The sequence below is a fragment of the Spinacia oleracea genome, chromosome 1, assembly GCF_020520425.1.
Source record: "Spinacia oleracea cultivar Varoflay chromosome 1, BTI_SOV_V1, whole genome shotgun sequence".
Lineage (NCBI taxonomy): Eukaryota > Viridiplantae > Streptophyta > Magnoliopsida > Caryophyllales > Amaranthaceae > Spinacia > Spinacia oleracea.
The window spans coordinates 45,808,976-45,815,720 of NC_079487.1; the positions used below are offsets into that span (position 1 = coordinate 45,808,976).

Genomic DNA, 6,745 nt, shown 5'->3' on the forward strand with positions numbered 1-6,745 from the left:
CTTAAGGTTCTTACTTTGGTAATAACTCAAACAATGGAAGCTAGGATACACTAATGACCTAAAAGTGGGAAATGAACACTAGCTTAAAAAGCCCAAAAGAAACCACCTAAAAAACACGTAAGAGACCTCATGAGAGGTGATCTCAAAATCACAGGTCTCTTAGGTTAAGGAACCACCTTTTTAGGGTGGTTTCTTTGTTAAAAATAAGAAACCATCTGCCTTAGAAAGGTGGTTATTTATATATTGAATTTATTATTTAATTACCCTATATAAGGAACCACTTATTCCAGAAAAGTGGTTTCTTATATTTTATTTAAGAAATCAACTTTCCAAAAAAGAGGTCTCTTACATTTTATTTAAGAAACCAACTTCCAAGAAAAGAGGTCTCTTATATTTTGTTGGGCATAAAAAATTAATAAACCTAAAATACCACTTTTTTGGAAAAGAGGTTTCTTTGTTTTTTTTTTTTTTTGCGCTGATACAATTTTGTTTCCACGTTAAATTGTATTGTACTTACGATCCTATTATTATTTTACAAAACTGTAACATACTTACAATATCAAAATAATCCAAATATTTCATTAATCGAAAAAATATTACAAAAATATTACGTCTTAACGTACTTAATGTTTCGTCCTATAATCTTCTCCGCAAAGAAATAGAAAATTCTTAAATAAAATGAAGTCATAAATCACCTACGTCATATCATCATCTTCATAATCTATACCATCTTCAAACTCTTCATCTAGTTCTTTACGCTCGAACACGTAGGTAACCCATAAGTCCCTTAACTTGTCCATCTTCGCTTGAGAATAAGTAAATGGGTACTCCATTGTAGTACTACAAAACATCAGAAAATCTGCATTAGTATAGTGTCCATTGGTGTAGTTCTAGGACAATATTGATAATAGTTGAGGTTTTAGCTAGCAATGTTCATTGGTGTAATGTAGGTGTGAAAGAGAACTTGCAATCGACGAGAGGAGAAGCCATAGAAAAATACACAAATCACTAATAAAAAACCTGGGCAGCCACCACTATAGGCTACTGCCATCAGCCACCAGAATCTACTACTGCAAGTTCTAAGTTCTAATCGACTACTGCAAGTTCTAAGGTCTAATCGACTACTGCAAGTTCTAAGGTCTAATCGACTACTGCAAGTTCTAAGTTCTAATCTGCTACTGCAAGGGCAACATAAGAATTATTTCCCCCGCCATATTAAATGAATACCTATAAAACTGGAGTTGCCAAGAATAAAGACATGAGCTATGGACCTCAATTTTTCATATCAGTTCAAATGGTTAGCAACTCAGCACTTAGCAGGGCTTGCATTGATTGTCTGGGAACATGAAACTAACCAAGCAGCTCTACTTTGAGAAGGATATGAATCATAATGTAAGTCTAGAAAAACATCAAGCTAAAGCAATATGCAAGTTATGGATAATTCGGAGCATAGTGTATCAGACTATCAAGCTCATAGAAAAAGCCAGGCAAAGCTAAGAGATGTATAAAAAGGCAGTTGTCAACCATCTAAAACCAGTGATGCAAAGTAGATATATATCAAGATTCAAGATGTCAACTGAACTTGCTAAGGCAATAATGTCAAATAAATTACATTAAGAGCTGTAATATGTATTGTTCAGATGGCATTCATTAGCATGCTTTACCATTGTGTTCCATGTCCTATTAGCAACTCCTTGGCCAAGCACCTAGAACGGGTACAAATAATTAAATTGGATCACACAGAAACAGGAATCTCTCCAAAATCGTAGACATACAAAAGCATTCTTCTTGTTTTCTGTTGCAGTCAACTAGGTGGTTGGAGGTCTATTGGTGAAAGAACTCAATCAGCTATAAGGATTGTTCAAGTGAGTTGCTGACTTGCTGCATTGATCACTGGTTTTGTGTTGGTGATATTTTTGGAAAAGTTGACCTGTGAGAAACCACTACGAGGAAAGTCAATTAACTAGAAATTTTGAAAGCTTGTGACTTTGTGAGGAAGGCATCGTCTAACGCAGCACCAAAATTAGTTCCTTCAAATCTAAAGCTAAGCCTCAAAAGCGTATCATAGGCATGGGAAAAGGTAGGTTGGTTCTCTAATTTTTTTTTTCCTGATAGGACATTTGGCCAATCCCATAAAACCTATATTTTGGTTTTATCAATTCCTTTCATTTAATTGTTTTGTTGCATCTGGTTCTATACAGTATCATATTATATGTTGTACTTATTCTCATGCAAATATCAATACAAGACCTAACATTAAATAATTCAGCTGGAAGTTGACAGAGAACTCATGATCTAACATTAACCATTCAGCTAAAGCTCGCTCTATTGACAGGACACTCAAGATAACATCAACAATTCAGCTGGAAGTTTCTTATCAGTGTACTTTATGTCATAACTCATAAGCCTTTTTCCCATTCTAACTAGAAGAAAGAGCCAAAAGGTAATAATATTCGATAATTCAATATGCATGAGACTCGGTATACTCCACACGCGTGATATGAACAATATCGAAGGATACCAGCGTAAATGTATGTATCAAGTGAATGAACATATAATTGTAGTAGGCACAAGATATCAAAGGTGAGAAATTGCTGGCATTGGCAACATAATTTATTTTCAGAAAAATGGTTAGTTTTAGTTAGAAGGAGAAAGAACCCATAAATAAGGTGTGTTTCATCTGTGTTCAACTAAAGTTTTAATTATAAATTCTTCCCTAGATATTAAGTTTCAATTTTATTCAACCTGATTTTGTTTCATTTGATTAAATCCAGTTTAGTCCGACTAAATGCAATTTTATTGGACTTAATTCAGTTTAATTCGACAGAAATTCATCTGCATTTAGTTTTATTCGACCATGGTGATTTATGAAAAATAGAAATAGACACACATGAGCACGAACTTAAAAGCGGATACTTGTTTCATTGAGGATGTGGGCAACGCTATCATAAAAATTTTAAGATTAGCAGAAGGCAAGACTAGCCTACTTCATTTTCCGCATTTCATACTTCTGCTGAAACAGAGAAGACTCTTTACTGCTAAAAATACCCAGTACAAGTCCATGCCTCTACCATACAAACCAAGTTAACAATATAATCATAACACTGAAAAAATAGAATACCTACCTTAAGGTATTATGTGCCCATCACAACAATTAAAAAGTACTTCAACAGTTCTCCAGCAAAGCTCACCTGGACATCTTCTGGAGGTGACAAACTGTGATTACAAACACACACACATGGAAAGTGATAGACACAAGTCAATACTATAGTTTTATTCACAATTGCTTGATTTTTACAGTAAAACTCATTAAACCATTACCAATGAATATATAATTACAACAAACCATTACCAATGAATATATAATTGCAGCAAACCATTACTAATTGAGACATACAATTATACAAAATGGTCTAATTTTAGTCATTAGATACAATCTAAAAACAAAGGAAACGAAAGATTAACCTTTGACAATTGAATTTGAGAAACTATAAAGGAAGATACAATTTGATAATGCCATCAATTTTTCATTCCCCTTCTTTCTTTCTCCAACATAAGTTCTAATCATACTAATAATTAAAAGAAAAACAGTTCGATTGGACTCAAATCATCAATTTTGTCCGACACCAATTTGACTGAATTGATTGTAATTCGACTGATTTTTTTGTAATTCAAACTTAATTATTGCCCTAAACTTTACAATTTAAACAAGAAATACATTAGTTGAAGTGAGAAATCTATAAAATAAAATAAAAGTATGAAATCCTCAAAATTAATGGAAGCAATGAGAGAAGAGGCACTTATCGGAGAGAGATCGGTTTGGATCTGTAGTGGAACGACGATACGGTTGGAGAATCGGCGGTGGCGTGATATGATTTTTGATGTGGAGTGAAACTTAGGGGTTTTGAGGGGAGTGAAAGTGAAAGGACGTTTTGGGATCAAAAGGTAGGAGTACGAATTACAGGGTTATGTGATGGAAGCAGTAGAGGCGGTGGCGGCGACGTGCTCCAGTGAAATTGTAGTATAAGCGGTGGAGGAGGAGGAGGAGGAGGCGGTGGCGGCGGAGGCGGAGCAACGAATAGAAGACGATAGAGGGAAAAAGAGCGAAAATTGTGGGGAAACGGAAGGAATTAAAATTCCCCGTTGAATAGAATAGAGGCGGCGTTGGTGGTGCTACATTGCACAGAGTCTCTTAGATTGCATAGAATGAAGAAGCGGCAAGTATGGAGAAGATGAAGTGAGACTGAGGAGTTTTTTTTCCTTGATAGAGGCAAAGCAGGTCAATCACGATCGGGTATTTATTTATTTATTATTTTATTTTAATTTAATAAAAGAAGAAACCGGTTGGAATAAGAGGTTTCTTATGTACTGTATTTTTTTATTATTTAATTATTATTTTTCCAGGAACGAAGAAACCTCGTAAATGAAAAGTGGTTTCTTATGTGAGCGTAAAATATAAATGCATAAAAAGAGACCTATTTTCTTGAGAAGAGGTCTCTTATATTTCAATTAAAGAAACCACTTTTCTTAGATAAGAGGTCTTTTTTATTAGGAAACCTCTTATTTTATAAAAGAGGTTTCTTACTAGTGATTCTTTTGGCAATGCTATATTAGTTGTAGGGTCATCTAGTTTGTTTTAACTCCTTTCAAAGGCTGGAACTTAATGGCTATTTTGTTCCATAATCAGCATACCTAAACTTCTGTTTCAAACACAGAAAGACTCACATTCAGAAGAACAAAAACAATGTTTGTTTGTTTATTTGAATGAAATGGTCATTTACGGGTTGAGTCAATATGCTTGATTAAAAACAAACAACTCTTTAACAATAAAAACTTTACTAGGTTCAAATCAAACCCTTGATTTGAGTTCCACTAATCTTTGGCATTGTTGCTTAGACCATATCAACAAGTTAACATTCATAAGCTCTATTTTGATGGACTTTTGAAAGTTGATTGATTTCTAGATCAATTCAAGACAAGCTAGTCTTACTTGTTGAAAGTAACAAAAGATATGAACTATTGTTAGAACACCTAGACAATAGAGTTCAAAGCTAAAGAAAGATTTTATGACTTTATTATTTCACACAGATTTGAGTGAATATAGGTTTATTTACTCAAAGTGGTATAAGTTTGAATCTGTTTGGCTAGTTCAAAGATTCAGAAGTATAAAATCCACTTGGCAAGAAATCATAAAGATCTAGGTTAGATCATATTGTTGATTACTTATACCAAGAATGATCATCAATGATTGTGTGTTGTAATTTCACGATCTAGCTCCATAAAATATGGCATATCTAAGTTGGAATGATCGAAGTCAATTAGTACTTGATTCGATCAATGATGAATCATAAAGACTTTTCCTATAATTTCTAAAACAAAATGCTCAACAACCACCAAACTAAACCAAATTCGTCAATGCTATTGAAAAGTAATTTCAGAATATCTTTTCATAATATATATCTACAGAGTTCCTAAACTCAATGGGAGCTTAGCGTTTGTTATTCAAACAAACTAAGGCCCAAGAATAGATATATGTTTCATTGTGATTTATTCAAATGAGACACAAGGGTATTGTTTCTACCACGAATTTTGAGAACATAATGTTAGTTTGCTCGAAATAATGTCCTTTTGGAGATTCATTTCCAAAATGACAAGTGGGAGAAAATAGACCTCGAAAGTCTTCGAGGTGAACAACAAACATAACGGACATTCCAGAGGCTTTTCGAAGTGCTTCAGAAAATCCGAACTTATTCTTAAAGGACTTTAGAAGTGGCTTTAAAGAATAGACATCTCTTAGAAGACTTTACAAGCGCTTCAAGGAGAACAGAATATTCAAAGGACTTTCAAGTGGCTATTGATATTCTATTGTTTGATGTTCTATACCCAAGTAGGCATAGAGTTCAAGTCACTGAAACTATGAGATTCTTCTATTAGATAGTGAAGAAACATGGAGTTCAGGTCACTGAAGCTATGCGATTCTTCTATTAGATAGTGAAGAAACCTACAACTTGCAGTCAAACTATTATCATGTAGATTAATGAGTTTGTGACCTGTAAGAAAGCTATGACGAAACCCAGATTCCCTAAAATGGTTAGAGGCCATATATAGACTCAAATGTTTTAAATGGTTAGAGGCCATAAAACATACTCAATGTTTTGATGACAAAATTGAAATTTTGTTAATTTGCAAGAATAGTTTCACACCTATTGGTTGCAAGTTTGTTTTAAGGATAAAAACTATCAAACATGAAATTGTGTTCACACACAAAGCTAGATTAGTTGCTAAAGGTTACAAGAAAGTTCACAGTGTGGATTGTGTTGAAACCTCATGCAAAATCGTAATGCTTAAGTCTATAATTCAAGCAATGATTGCATATTGGTACATATGGCAATTGGATGACAAAACGCATTCCTCAATCAAGTGTTGGAAGAAACTATGTACATGGTATGTCATAGGATTTGTGGATCCAAATAAATGCTTGAAAAAGAAAGCTAGCTTATAAAATCTAAGTACAGATTTAAGCATGCAATTGGGAATTAGAACTGTATTTTAGTGAAGCTAATAAGTGTTTTAGTTTCATAAAATGTACATGATTCTTATAGATATATAAGAAGTTTAGTGGGAGTACATAAAACTTAATTGTTCCTATGTGTATCACACAGATATCTCTCTATTGTGAAATAACATTCAAATGCTAATGACTTAGATTTGAAATTATTCATCAATGATGGACCATGGCGAAACT

At 33.6% G+C, this 6,745-nt stretch overlaps 1 long non-coding RNA gene across 1 annotated transcript; it reads right to left on the reverse strand.

The window, feature by feature from the left end:
• Positions 1 to 559: 559 nt before the first annotated feature.
• On the reverse strand, positions 560 to 4,338 carry LOC110777949 (uncharacterized). The gene is made up of 2 exons (XR_002530622.2): positions 3,126 to 4,338; positions 560 to 840 (listed from the first exon to the last, which is right to left on the reverse strand). It is a non-coding gene; the product is annotated as an uncharacterized lncRNA (long non-coding RNA).
• Positions 4,339 to 6,745: the final 2,407 nt, after the last annotated feature.